A 15755-nucleotide genomic window follows, 5' to 3' on the forward strand; every position below is an offset into this window, starting at 1 on the left:
AATTACAGTGCTCTATTAAATATTACTTCTATTCTGTTTGGTTAACAACAAATAGTGGCTAATTTCTTGAATAGGTAAGTGAAAATGGATGATTTAATTACATTGTATGTAATGAAATGCACAGTACATACTTTGAATATCTATCTATCTATCTATCTATCTATCTACGTGCGTGTGTGTGTGTGTGTGTGTGTGTGTGTATGTGGGTGTGGGTGTGTGTGTAAAGGAGTCTTGATATTCAGAAAGGCAACACTCTGTTTATCACTATCTCTAACACATGAGGTCATGCAGAGCCCTTCCATGGTGCAGTGGCGCTAGAAGCCACCCTAGAAGCCACTGTGCACATCTGTGCATGCTACTGCCAGAGGACAGCAAGAGATTTGGGTCAGTGTTTATTTTTTGGAAGTCCTGAATCTTCCTGCTGCCAGGCAGCTCAGGGAGTGAGCAGCATGCAGAGGAGCCCAGCACTGCCTGCCTTACACCCCTTTCCCCCACCATATCCATGCTGCAGCCCTGCCAGGGTGCAGCCAAGACTCTGCCTCCTCAGCCCCAGGGTCCTCAGTTCCTGGGTCCTGGCCTCAGCCTCCACCAGCCTTCAGGTGCTGCCATGGGTTCAGCTGGCATAGTGGGTGGGGCACACTCTCAGCCCCACATACACAAAGATCACTGACCACACTGACCTTTCCAGTCTGCAAATTTTACTCCTCTACTTTCTGACTAAGGCTTTGGCATTGGAACAATACACAAAATTGTCATTACCTTTTCTTTTTGAGCTTTTTTGTGGTTTCTTTATTTATTTCAACATATATTTAGAATTGCATTTTGGAAAAAACATTTATTTGTCTTTTCATGCCCCAGTTAACTGAAGTTCTTACAAATTTTTACTGCAATTCAAACCCATGTGATTAAATGCTCAATCTGCAGCTTCATAGCATGGGGGAAACAAAGCAGAAACAGAATTTGGGGATATTTCTTTGCCTTCTAGCACCTTGAAAAGAAAACTTGATTCATGTGTTTTTACCTCCAAAATATAGGCTTCAGTACCAACTGAATCTGCCACTAACAAAACGAGTTTCTTGCATTTACTTCAAACAATCTCATTTCCCCTCAACTGGATAAGCACATTGTCTAAGATTTCTTATGCCCAAACTTGAAAAATAAGTTCCGGTAGACAAGAGGCTGCTATCCATCCTGAAATCATGATGGGATTTTATGTAAACATATAGTCCAGCCCACACCCTGGCAGCCATGAGCTGAGAGAGGGGCAGATGGCTTGTGTAGATAGAAACACCTAGAAATAGTCAACCAGCAGCTGCAACAAGCAGGGAGCAGAGCTGCTGAGCCTTCACTGTTGGGTAATGGAATGGTGTGGTAGGTTTTACCCTGGGTTTATTGATGTGGCTTGGTAAATCCAGGTTGTTGCAGGGATTATCCTTCCAAAGGAAAATCATGTACATGTATAATTTATTTGCCATTTTTCTTTTGCATTTATGATTTTATGCCTCTGCCATTGCAGACCAACTCACGGACATTATTCCCATGTCTTCTCAAGGGTCAGTTTATTTACACAACATGCAGAGCATTTTTCTCAGCCTTGTTTCTCCATACCTGTGCATTTTCAATCATTTCTTCAAAGGAAGCTAAACAATTTGTTTGAGAAAACTTCAACTGTGTTGCTGTGCTTCTGTGTGACTTCCTTGCTGCCAGACCTGAAAAAGGCAGTGAGTTGGACCTGCTGGAGGGTTATCCCCAGAAGGACATGCTTTGCACAGCTGTGTCAGGAAAGGCTGTGCATTAGTTAACTGCCCACCCTGACATCCAAATGTCCTTGCCCCAAGCTGGTCTTGAATTAGGGAAGCACTGGATTGCAGTAGAGACTCCCTATGCACTGGCTGACCCTTGGAAAGCCTTGTGCTGCCATGAGATTGTTACCTCCAGACCTTCACCTCCTGTGTCCCTGGGACAGGGCAGACTTCTTTCTAGCAGCCAGGCACAGCATCCTAAAGGTAGCTCTTCTGTGCATCCTCCACATGAAGTCTAGGGAGGGTCCAGTTCCTTCCTGCTTCAAACAGTACTGTGAATCAAATGCTTGAACAGAAATCTTGGATCATTGAACACAGCTATTTGCAGTCTCTCTGTTTGAATGTCCACTTTGTATTCTTTGATACTGTGATTTGAGCAACTATTTCCAAGATGATAATATGTAATCTATTAACAGGTGATTTCTTACTGTTATGTTTTTTTTTTTTGTAGTTCTGTATTATGTGTACCCTTACACTGCTTTGTTTTGTTTTGTGTTTTTCTCTTTTTCCTCTTAAACAAAATTTAAAAAAAAAGAAAAGAAAAGTTGTGCAAGTTTCTCTCTGGGAGAAATCTCTGTTCTTAGCCGTGCATGCTCCAGGGCCACCTGTGTGTAGCTGTGATGGGAGCTGAGGGTCAAGGCTCTGCTGTGCATCCCGTAATCTCCCCAACGCTGTTCAGCACCTGCCTTAAAACCAGCCATTGAATGGGGACACAGCACATCTCAGGGATGTGTCCCCTGCATGCATCAGCTTTGGGAGGCTAAGCATTTTCTGTACTTTATGGCCATGTGTGGTGATTGCCTTTGAGTTACAAGAATTTGTCACTTCTCTCACAAAGTGGACTCTTGAGATATCTTTCACACCTGTAATAACAATCATCTATTTGACTATTGGTTGTAACGAAAGATTTCCTGCTCTGGTCTCTACATTAGTCTTGTTTCTGTTTTTCCAATGCGATGTATCAGAACTTTCAATCTCCCTTCTGTCACTGAAATCATGGGAAAGCTTTTCCATCATGAAAAGGTAAGTATATACAAAATGGTCTCTACATTTTCCCTGTAGATTTTGTCTGTCTAGGATTTTCTCTTATATCAAAGAGCAATAGCAGCCAGTCTCCTCCAATAATGTTTGGCCAAACAGAATCTGATGCACTGATATGAAAGATTCAGAGTAGCAAATCACATCAAGAGAAATGTTAGAAGCACATGGGAACTAGCAGGAGAGAACAGGGCTGTGGATGGGTCTAAAACTGAGCATAAAGCTGAAACTCGACATATGTGAATATTGTATAAATTGGCGATGTGCTTATGGGCTACTGAGTTTAACATGATGAAACTAATGAAATCTTAACTGTTAATTTAAATTAGCTTAGAATGTAATGTTTAGAAGATTACAGACATAAGAATAGAAATGAAAACTGAAAGAAATACAAGGGGTACAAGGGAGGGAAGGGAAAGCAAGTACTTCGCAGGACTTGGCCCTAAGTAGAGCTCAGAACATCTAACATGGAGCCAACAACAGGCCCAGCTCTGAAATTCATGAAGATCTGGTACTGAACTGGGCATAGCTTTCACACTGATCCCAGAGCTGGTGAGGTCACTGGAGGTGGAGCTGGCACAAGCTCTTCAAGTAGGACTTGAGCTCAGTCAGGTACCAGCCCTGCCTCAGAGGAGGGAGAAAAATCACCAAATGACTTTACTCCTTGCAGGCCCCAAACCCTCCAAGGGCTCCTCAGAGACAACTCTGTGCACAAATCCACCCCAGGAAAGTTTCCAGTTCTGCCTCACCCCACTCACTTGTGCATGCCTCAGTGTTGCAGAAGGCCCCAAGTCTGAAAGGCTTTCTCTGTGTAATGTGCCATGTGCCCTTCCCAGACAGTGATAGACTGAGGCCAAACCTTGCTCACCATAGTTCTCAGCTTCAGTGAGCTCAGGTTGTTCCAAATATCCAAGATTATTGTGGACTGGGTGTCCCAACTTGGTAAGCAGCACCTCCCAGGAGACAGTAAGAGAAGCACTGGCCCTAGGGAGGACAGGTGTAAGAAGCAGTACAGGTCTGGCCTCCCTCCCAGCCTGCCCTCCCAAGGCATCCTGTGGCATTTCACATCAGCCTCTTGCTCCAACTACAGAGAGTCCAGCTTCAGCTACTGTGACCTGAATGGGGCAGTGCTGATTCAGGCAGCCCTCATTTGCTAAGGGAAGTCCCTGGCCAGTGCTGTGACCACCTGTCCTCCATACTTCAGGAATCCTGAAATGCATCTCCTTTTCCTGACCTCATGACATGTTGCCTCTGTGAGAAAGGGAGTGGTGTTACTCTTCAGTGTTACTCTACTCATGGGTACTCTAAAGGATGCTGCTCTATAACTATCTGAGAAATGAGTGGACAGAGGGAGTGCTTCATGCTTGCCTTTCCACCATCTTCAGTTCATATACTGATGCAACATCCCATTCTGTGTGCCTTCTGGGGATTCCCCTTCCCCTATTTTTTGTCTACATGTACAGAGGCCAGGAACTTAGGCATATTCACCATAATGTGGATAGTACCTGGTCTGCTGTCCAGGGTGACTTTGTGGCCTGAATAACTTGAAGTCACAAGAGAGCTGTGGTTATTTCTGCACTGGTCATTGCATCATGGTCAGTGGCTGCTATACTGATGATTAAAGGCAACAATCAGTTCCTTTCATGATGTCTGTGTGGACCTGAGTCCTCTGGTATCCCCCAGAGATTCCTGCTCTGGGTACCATGGAAGCCCATGGAATGACTCTCCATTGTCTTCACAATAAACAGGACAGCTGCATCCAAGTGAAGGGTCCTTAGCAGGAGGCAAAACTTGCCCATGGGGAAGGAAAAACAGCAATTCAGCCAGGGTCCCCGCTCTGAGGAGAAAGACCTGGCTTTAGACCTCACTTTTCACTCTGATTTCCTCTATAATCCTAGACAAAATACCATTCCTCTCAGGGCATTCCAAGGCTCTTCCCTGCACTACAGAGGTCATCCTGACATCTGCTTGTGAGGGACATTATCAGTGGTATTAGATGATCTTTGTAAAACCTGTGCACTGCTGTCACATAAACAAAGTGTACAGAGTTAGAGGTGAAATGCAGGAAGGGCTGGGATGGAGCTGAGTAAAGTGCACACAGGCCTGGCTCCTGCTGTGTGGTGGTGGAAATGACACTCACTTCCTGGACGTGTTTCCCTGGAGGCATCATGAAGGGGTGGAAGTTCATCAGTTCAGCCATCTTTATGTTCCCTAAGCATCACAATTTCTTTTATGCATTATTGCTGTGGTCTTGAGTCAGGACCTCACACAGGCTAAGGAAGCACTATGGATGGAGCTGCACCCCCAAATCTACTGGCATTGTTTCTAGATTCACACATGTGTGAGTCACCACAGCCATGACCTGGGCACCTGCTCAATAGCTGACAGCTCACCTTCTGATGGCCACATCCTTAGTAAAGCATTCCTTGTTCCTTTAAGTATGGATCTCAGTTTTTATTACTGTTGTTAATTAGCATTAGCAGTGCTGAAAGTGAGCCCAGGGACTCATGCATGGTAAGTACTCTACCCCACTCCAAGGTCTCTCCCCAACCCCTCACTCATGCTTCACCAACAGATATAGCAGATGTCATGTGATGTGACTTCTAAAGTCAACATATAAATAACTGTGGTATAGCATGCAGGCTTCTGGGGAGGGGATGGGCCTTGGAATCCAGCAATGTGCCCAGATGCTGGGTGAGCCAGGAGCAAGAGACCCTCAGCAGTCAGTATGGTATGAAGTCTGGGAGGCTTTTCTGGGCTGTGTTGGTGCACATGGCTGCCTCTGACAGACTGTGGTTGAGTTTTTCCCTGAGAAGTCCATGGACAGTTGGTGATCTTTCCTCCTCCAGAAACTACAGGTCCAGTCTCAGCTCATTCAGAAGTTGCACCTGCAGAGCTCCTGCCAGGTCCACCTGCAGCTACCTCACCAGCACTGAACCAGCACCTGGAAACCCTTGTCCACCAGCTGCAGAGCTGGACATCCTGGTGGCTCCCAAGCAGGGCTCATCTCATGAGCTCTACCTGCGGGCGACTCTTGACCCACACCTGCCATTCCCCTCTTCCAGATCTACTTATTATTATATTCACTGCTACCCTTATTTCCCAGAGATACATTAGTGATGGAAACAATATAAATAAATTTTAAGATTTTGGTCTTATAAAAATCACCTTGCTTTCATTGTGTGCATTCTCAATGTTGTGCAAGTTTCACTAATGTCCGGTCCACCACAGTTTCCTCAATTTTGTACAAAAAGCAGTGTTATTTTCTTTCTTCTTCCCAGCCACCACTGATCTTATGTCCTCTGAATTTACCACTGATACATTTTCCACATCAATGTAATCAAGTTTCTCTTGGACCAGGTGATGCTGGAAGTGACTGTTTAATCTTACTTTATTTTAAAGAGGAAAGCATGTTATATAAATATCCTTGATTCATCTTTCAAATATTCAGTTAATTAACCATGTTTTTTTCTTGGACCAGAAATACATATTATAATTAAATATGCAATAAAATATCACTGAATAATAAAAGAAATGACATTGTGGCTATTGTTCCATCTAGGAACTGTGACCTCCCTCCCAGGTGTCTTTCTCCTATCTCACCTTAGGGTCAGCCTGAGTGTTTAAGCCTGTGGGTGGGGAGTGTGTGTAGAGAACAGCTCATCAGGGATTGCATGTAGGACACAGGGACACAGTCTTGTCATCCTCTATGCCATAAGAAACAGCCACCTTTTTAAATATCATTTTTTGAGTTAGCATCCTAGCAGTGGAGTTTCTAGGTGTCAGTCACAGGAGCTGGTATAGGACCTGTTCCTGTCCATGGTTCTGAATATACAAAGTGTCTGGGCACAGAGCTCCATGGCGACCTTTGATTCAGCTGGACACACTCCTGTGTCCCCTTAGGCACAGTGCCTCCCTATGACATCCCAGCAGACCGCTGAAGAGCATGACACTTTCCCAGCTCTGCTTCTTACAGATGAATGAACATTTTTTACATCTTAATTGAGTTTCTGTTACAAAATACTAGATCGCAGAACATACTAGACACTGGGGAAATTTGGTTCAATATTGCCTCATGTAAGTTGTAGAATCCTTTTGATTCAGCTTCTTTACAAGTGTGTAAATTTCCTATTTTTACAGGAGAGTACACCTACGGTATTCTCACAGAGCTACATCCCCTGCCCTTTTTATTTTTTGATTTTTAAATTTGACACTGGGTCTCACTGTACAGCTAAATTGCTGAGTCTGAGCTTCAGTGTGTGATCCTCTTGCTCTAGTCCAGTAGAGTATGCGGATTACAGAGACTCTATACCTCAACTGGTTTCACTAGGCATTTTTAATAAACTACTCCAAATCTACTGATATGGTCTGGCTGACCACCTTTAGAACATGGTTGGTTGGTCTTTCTCTCCAGGATGTGCCTAGGGGTCATTTTATGAGATGTTAGTAACTTTCTGTGCTTGTGTCAGTTGAGTGACCTTCTTTCAGGACCACCTAACATGCATTTATGATGTAGGCTCTGCATTGATCTTCCTCACACACTGGACCCTGAGAGTCAGACAACCCACATGCTTTGCCACCTCTCATCAAGGTGAGCTGGGAAGGTGAGCCACAGTAAACCCATCATAGTGAGCCCTGCCCTGTTCCATTCCCAAATAGCATGCAAGAGGGGAAGTGGCTGCAGACTGCTCCCTGTGCTGAGTCTGTGCCCATCAAAACTGCAGAAACCATCTCATCAGTGTCCATGAGGGCCTGAACTCATGACCTCGACCAGGCTGTCCCAGGTTCCTACATGACCCCACACAAACACTCACACCAGGCCAAATGGTGCTAAGCTCGCAAACTGTGCATCACTACCTAGTGCATTGGCCCTAAAGAAAGGACAACCCAGATGGTGCAGGGGCTTTTGCTAGCAATGGCTGTGGCAGAAAATAGGTGGTCAGTGCAAGCAAGTTTGATAATAGTCACTGGCTCATAGTTTGTACTATATTGCACCATTTAGGGCCTAATTTCTTTTCAGTACATTTAATGTACCATGTGCCCATTATCAATGTAGTCAGTATATAGTATAAACAGCAAAAAAATATATAATAAACTATGAACAAATACACAGAAAGGAAATCTACATCTGAGATGTCAGGAGAAAAAGAGCAACTAATGAAAAATCTCACACAAGAAGCAGACCCTCTACATGGCTGGCAAGGAGTCCTTTAAGCAGAAGCAAGCCTGAGAACAAAGTCTCAGCTTTCCTCAGGCTATACCCATGCTAATGGAATTTCTGGGACTAATCTTACTATCATAGGAGCATGCAATTTATACTTTGCTCTAGGCACAATCTAACAGAGACACATAGTGATCTCACTGTGTGCTGGCTACCCAAGATTCCCAGAAGCAGCTTACTCTTGGGGAGAGAAGTGAAACCACACTGCCAAAACACAGGCGAATTTTCTGAAGGAGCACTCAGCCTGGCTCCCAAGCCCTGCCTCTGTAGCTCTGCTCAGACCTCTGATTTCTAGCAAAGTGATCAAAACTGCTGTCTCTTCTCTGGCCTCAGGATAAAGGCTTAGAAGTGGCTCTGACAGAGACAGCCAAATGAGCACCCTGCCCTTCTATAACTGCTGTCTCCAGGAGAAAGTCCCTGGTCCTCCTCCATCGCCCTCCCTAATTCTCTCCCACTGAGCTTCCATGGCTGAGCTAGTGCCAGGTGGGATGGGTGGAGATGCTTAACAAGGCCTTCAGTATACATTCATGTATTCTGTATATATGGGACTGTCACATACATACAGCCTTCCAGTAAATGGTCATGGGATGGAAAGCCGTAGTAAAAAATGACATGTAACTAGATGGAACCCTGCTCTCTACTTTATGACCCCAGAACCAATGTGGTGGGGAATGAAATACATGGGGTTCTCGCCCCTCTCTGCAGCCTCTCAAAACTCAGCCAGCCCATTGCTGATTGCACAGATGCTTGCCTCACCGACCACACTTGTCTAAAGCCTCACTGGACACCTGGAACCAGGTGCTGTGACTGTGTAGCCAGAGGGCAGGAAGGTGAAAACACATGGCAGTCTGGCAACTAGCTGGCCAGATAAAAAGAACTGATCCCATGGTTCCTAACCAGCACACCTGAGGGAGAACCAATGGGACAGAGGCACATTCCATGTGTGCATTTTACACAGGTGGGCCTTGAGCCCATCTCCTGTTCAGGTGATGTCCAGCTTCGGAGGGGCCAGAGACATGCCACCAACACACTTAATATACTGCCAGCCCTTATAACACAGTCAGCTGGTCTTGGCACAGGAAAGGCATACATGGCCCCAGTTCAGAGAAATTTGTCCCCAGATACAGTTGGGCTGGGGCTCCCTTACTTACCTGGTTTCCAATGTGTGGTCCAGATCTGAAGGGCCTGCTTCATGATCTGGTTCACTCAGCCTTTGTTCTTGGTCAGATTCCATTCTGTTCATGCCCTGTATCATTTCAAAGGTACTGGGTCTACCTAGATTCCTCCAGACAGGAGTATCTGCATTTGTCTCCCTATGTATCCAGATACACATGTATCACACAAGGACCACACATTAGGTCACCTCTGGGATGCTCCATAGTCATAGGTCTCCAAATTGCTGCTCATGGTACTCAGCTCTGCATGGTGCCACACACAGGGACCTAGATTTTTCCATGCTGCCTGGCACTGATCCTGTGATTCAGCCTGCCATGTGCCATGATACCAGTTCAAGTGACCTCCCTCAGGTTCAGGGAGTAAGGGAGGCCACATTCCCAGGTACTTGGCTGCCATGTGTGAAAGTGGGACCAAGAGATGCTATTTCCCTGGGCCTTCAGCCTGGGAATGACTCCACTCAGACCATGGTCAGAGGAGCAAGCTGGGGAATCGCACATCTGCTGCCTGGAGAACGATATTCTACTCCAGGTCAGAACAGCTGAGAACCTCAGTGACCTGCAGGACACAGGGGTGGGGTGGAAGTGAGTCACATGTCCATCATAGGGATTAGGAAACGATGCCAGGGCAGAAGAAACAACCGAGAACTAACATTAGCAGCAGCAGTAAGCAAGCATCTTTATTATCCAGCCCATATACACTGGCCGTTATCAGGCATTAGATTCTTGTGCACCGTCACAAGATGAGCACATGCAGTTGTCTATGCTAAGCCTTGCTTATATAACTGTGACCATGGTGTGCTAAAGTTAAATGGTGGGGACATGTCCTTACTGGTCCTCCAAACCTCTGCGGGTTGAAGCAGTGTGAAGTGGTTTCCCACAACCCACCCCCTCAAAGTTAGGAATCTGTGCTTATTGTAAGTGACCCATTGGGTGGACTCATGCACACAAAGATAATAAAAGTAAAGGCATAAAACTACTAATGTCACCACAGCACAGCTTATGGCCACACAGAGCTAGGTGGATCCCAAGCATTCCTAGTACAGGATGAGCAGGTTCTGCTGCACCACCTGGAGGGCAGAAAAATTCACACCCATTTCTTTCAAGCCTTCTTGCTCCTGCCTCCCGTGATCAGGGGATATCAATGCCACATTCTACATGCAAGAGGGCACAAGTCCCTTCTCTGCTGTGTTTAGTAAAGCAAGGGTTATGTGATTTAGCATTTGAGAAATTTATCCAATAGCAAGGTCAATTCCTGGCAAGTGAGGTTCAGGGCCTGGGCTCCGTGTTACCAAGGGTTTCAACCTGGAGGACTGGGTCTATACCCTTGGTCCTGGTAGCAACACAGCCACCAGATAAAACAACCAGGCCACCTGTCGAGAAAGGTGGAACCTGTTAAGTATGGTGGCACCTATAGTACAGTATCCCAATAAGGCAGTAGAGAGCAGGGTTCCTTCCAGTCAGATGTCATTTTTTACGACAGTTTTCTATCCCATGACCATTTACTGGAACGCTGTGTGTATGTGACAGTCCCATATATACAGAATACATAAATGTATGCTGAAGGCCTTTTTAAGCATCTCCACCCAGACTGCCTGGCAGTAGTTCAGCCATAGAAGCTCATTAGTAGAGAACTAGGGAGGGAGGTGGAGGAGGACCAGGGGCTTTCTCCTGGAGACAACAGTTACAGAGAAGAGACAGCAGTTTTGATCACTTTGCTAGAAATCAGGTGTCTGAGCAGACCTACAGAGGCAGGGCTTGGGAGCCAGACTGTGTTTGGATTTCACTTGGCCATCACCTGCTATTGACAGTGAGGTTTCACTTGTCTCCCCAAGAGTGAGCTGCTTCTTGGGATCTCAGGTAGCCAGCACACAGTGAGATCTCTATGTGTCTCTGTTAGATTGTGCCTAGAGCAAAGTATAAAAGTGCATGCTTCTTTGATAGGAAGATTAGTCCCAGAAATTCCATTAGCAAGGACTTAGCCTGAGGAGAGCTGGGACTTTGTTCTCAGGCTTTCTTCTGCTTGAAAGACTTCTTGCCAGCCATGCAGAGGGTCTGCTTCCTGTGTGAGATTTTTCATTAGTTGCTCTTTTTCTCCTGACATCTCAGATGTAGATTTCCTTTCTGTATTTATTCATAGTTTATTATATATTTTTATTGCTATTTATACTATAAACTGATTACATTAATAATGGGCACATGGTACATTAAATGTACTGAAAAGAAATTAGGCCCTATGTGGTGCATTATAGTACAACCCATGAACCAGTGACTGTTATCAAATTTGCTTGAACTGACCACCTATTTTCTGCCACAGCCATTGCCAGCACAAGCCCCAGCTCCATCTGGTGTGTCCTTTCTTTATGGCCAATGCACTAGGTAGTGATGCACAGTTTGCGAGCTTAGCACCATTTGGCCTGGTGTGAGTGTTTGTGTGGGGTCATGTAGGAACCTGGGAAAGCCTGGTCAAGTTCATGAGTTCAGGCTCTCATGGACACTGATGAGATGGTTTCTGCAGTTTTGATGGGCACAGACTCAGCACAGGGGGCAGTCTGCAGCCACTACCCTTCATGCATGCAATTTGGGAATGGAACAAGGCAGGGATCACTGTGATGAGTTTACTATGCCTCACCTTCCCAGCTCACCTTGATGAGAGGTGGCAAAGCATGCGGGTTGTCTGACTCTCAGGGTCCAGTGTGTGAGGAAGCTCAATGCAGAGCCAAGATGTAGAAAATGTTCATTCATCTGTAAGAAGCAGAGCCGGGCAAGTGTCATGCTCTTCAGTGGTCTGCTGGGATGTCATGGGGATGCACTGTCCCCAAGGGGACACAGGAGCTTGTCCAGCTGCATCAGAGGTCGCTATGGAGCTCTCTGCCCAGACACTGTGTGTATTCAGAGCCATGGACAGGAACAGGTCCTATACCAGCTCCTGTGACTGGGACCTAGAAACTCCACTGCTAGGATGCTGACTCAAAAAAATGACATTTAAAAAGGTGGCTGTTTCTTATGGCATAGAGGATGACAAGACTGTGTCCCTGTGTCCTACATGCAATCCCTGAGGAGCTGTTCTCTACACACACTCCCCACCCACATGCTTAAACACTCAGGCTGACCCAAAGATGAGATAGGAGGAAGCGCACCTGGGAGGGAGGTCACAGTTCTTAGATGGAACAATAGCCACAATGTCATTTCTTTTATTATTCAGTGATATTTTATTGCATATTTAACTATAATATGTATTTCTGGTCCAAGAAAAAAAAACATGCTTAATTAATTGAATATGTGAGAGATGAATCAAGCATATTTATCAAACATGCTTTCCTCTTTAAGAATAAAGTAAGATTAAAAAGTCACTTCCAGCATCACCTGGTCCAAGAGAAACTTGATTATATTGATGTGGAAAATGTAGCAGAGGTAAATTCAGAGGACATAAGATCAGTGGTGGCTGGGATGGAGCAGGAGAGGAAAGAAAACAATACTGCTTTTTGTACAAAATTGAGGAAACTGTGGTGGACTGGACATTAGTGAAACTTGCACAACATTGAGAATGCACACAATGAAACCAAGGTGATTTTTATAAGACCAAAATCTTAAACTTTATTTATATTGTTTTCATCACTGACATATCTCTGGGAAATAAGGGTAGCAGTGAATACAATAATAAGTAAATCTGGAAGAGAGGGGAAAGGCAGGTGTGGGTCAAGAGCTGCCAGCAGGTAGAGCTCAAGAGATGACTCCTGTTAGGGAGCTACCAAGATGTCCAGCTCTGCAACTCCTGCTAGGGAGCCACCAAGGTGTCTAGCTCTGCAGCTGGTGGACAAGGGTATCCAGGTGCTGGTTCAGTGCTGGTGAAGTAGCTGCAGGTGGACCTGGCAGGGGCTCTGCAGGTGCAACTTCAGCATGAGCTGAGACGGGACCTGTAGTTTCTGGAGGAGGAAAGATCACCAACTGTCCATGGACTTCTCAGGGAAAAACTCAACCACAGTCTGTCAGAGGCAGCCATGTGCACCAACACAGCCCAGAAAAGCCTTCCAGACTGCATACCACACTGACTGCTGAATGTCTCTTGCTCCTGGCTCACCCAGCATCTGGGCACATTGCTGAGTTCCAAGGCCCATCCCCTCCCCAGAAGTCTGCATGCTATTCCACAGGGCACCTTACCCTTGGACTGAGGCTTGGTGGCCTCAGGAGGCTCCAGAGGGTCCAGGAGAAGCTCAGCCTGGGGATCCCCATGACAGTAGAGTTGCAATGAGGAATCAAGCACAGAAGAGGTGGACCTGCAGCAGAGAGGGATGTAGCAGAATGAGAGGCCTGGCCTTTCCTCTCAGTACATGTGCAGCTGACCTGTAAGGTGCATGGCATTGTGCCAGGTCTGTACAGCATCCAGCACCATCCTCTTCCACCCAGAGAAGCTCCTTGGGAAAGCAATCTCCAAGAGAAGGAGACCTTTCTTAATTGTATCACATCTCTGCTTTCTTTAAGGAAGCCTGACACAATGTTTCCCTGTCCCTATCCAATGCAGGTCAGCTTGGTGAAGGCAGAGACTGGTATCTGAAGTGTCCTTACATTCAAGGGCTCAGGGATGCTGCTCCATGAATATCTGAGAAGTCAGTGGTCAGTTGATGTCTGCTCTGCCTCTCTGCAGTCTTTAGCTCAGGAAGCGATGTGTTACCCACTTCTCTTTCCATCTGTAGACCTTCCTCTGCATGGTGTGTACCCATAACTAGGGAGGCTGGAACCCAAAACCGTTCCCTTCACATGAGTCATATCTGTTCTGCTGCCAAGGGTGACTTCGTGGACTCCAAAGAATATTGAAACTCAAAATGGCAGAGGTTGAACCTGGTCTGCTTACTGGATCTTGGACAATACCCAGATATGTGTCTGAACACAGTGTGTCTTCATGTACATTTCTGGGTTGGCAGTTGTCTGCTTTTCCATGACATCTGACAGCCATGGATGCTTTGCCATACTCAAGATTTCCTGCCTTGAACACACCCTGAACCCCATAGAGTAACTCTTCAATCTCCTTTCCAATGAACAGAACATCTTCCCCCAAGTGGGGGTCAGTGAGAAATTGGAAAGTCATCCTCGGGAATCAGCACTGCCTCGGAAGCAAGTCTTCATGGGTCCCACACCACAGGTAACCACTTGACATGGAGCCCCCATTTCACCTTCATTGACCCTGCAGTCTGGATCCACTCAGCCCTCCACTGTTCAGAATTTTAAACTGGCTGAGAGAGGTGCTTGCACATGGCCAGGATCTCAATCTGAAGGTGGCCAAGTCTCAGAGGGCTGTTAAGGTATGACTTAACCTTCCCAGTACCTGGACCTGTGGGGTGGAGACATTGGATTTGGAGGGAGGGGTCCAGGAAGGAGGGTGCAGTACTGGGACAGCTGTCAAGGAAAGCTGACTCCAGAGGCTCCTTCAGGCTGTGAGGCCCATCTGCCTGCACTGTGCTTGCTGTAATGCCCTCTGCCAGGTTCTCTGCAGGCTGACTTCTGATCTGTGATGAGACAGTGGGGAGACATGGAATTGGTGTCCTTCACATGGCTTCTCAGGAGGGTTTGGGGCTGAAGCAAAGCCCACACTCCAAATGGTCAACAGAGGCTCATGGTACAAAGCTCCCAGGGGGCCAAGCAGAAAAGGGATACTCATATTAAAAGTTATGTTTCACAGGGGACACAAAATACTAGCATGGCTAACTCAAAATAGGAGAGGTGTAATAGAACTTTATGAAGGAATAAAACCTATGAGTTCTAAAATGGCCCCCAGTTTAGAGATGAGAAAAGGAGGCTCATTCTGGATATCCAGGTCCATTAATGTGTCCCCACAGAATGCTCCTCAGGTTTCTGATGAAAACTCCCCAGGAAGGAATTAAGTTTCTCTTCCCTAGCCATGGAAGGCTGAGAAGCTGTATTCACTGCCCTCTTCTGGAATTCATTTAGCCCAGAGGGTCCTGAAATAGGAACTGAGGTGCATGGAAAAACTCAGTGAAACAAATGCCAGAGAAATGGACAGAGTAGTGTGGGCCTGACATATTAGGTGAGTACATCTTTGGTGAGATTGCATTAAAGTTAGATTGCATTATGTATAAGATCTGGGGCCAGGGTAAAAAGGCACCAGCTAATGGTCCATGGACACCAGCCCCAGAATTGACGATGAAGTGCAGTGGCATAATTAAATCATGATAGGAAATGGAGTCACTTTGTGTTTATATCCCCTTTCTCCTGCTCCCATCGATTTGTGAACAGTGACCTTGCCTGTGACAAGGTAGAGGGAGAGTAGAAAGGATATTGAGGTTGAGGAGCTGCAGGCCAGATTCCGTGGGAGCAGGACCATGTGCCCCCTGTTTGCCAAGCCCTGGAGGGAGGTGCTGAAAGAGTAATCTGACCAGAAGATTGTCTCTGTCATCTGTGGGTCTCAATAGTCCTTTCCACCCACACACCTTGCACCTGAGCCAGCACCTGTTGTGGGTCCCAGAGTCTGGATCAGGGCTATGGTACACAGGGCTCAGCAAGCAG

Source organism: Cavia porcellus, unplaced genomic scaffold (assembly GCF_034190915.1).
Source record: "Cavia porcellus strain 051 isolate PalLab524CR breed Dunkin Hartley unplaced genomic scaffold, mCavPor4.1 scaffold_32, whole genome shotgun sequence".
NCBI classification, from domain to species: domain Eukaryota; kingdom Metazoa; phylum Chordata; class Mammalia; order Rodentia; family Caviidae; genus Cavia; species Cavia porcellus.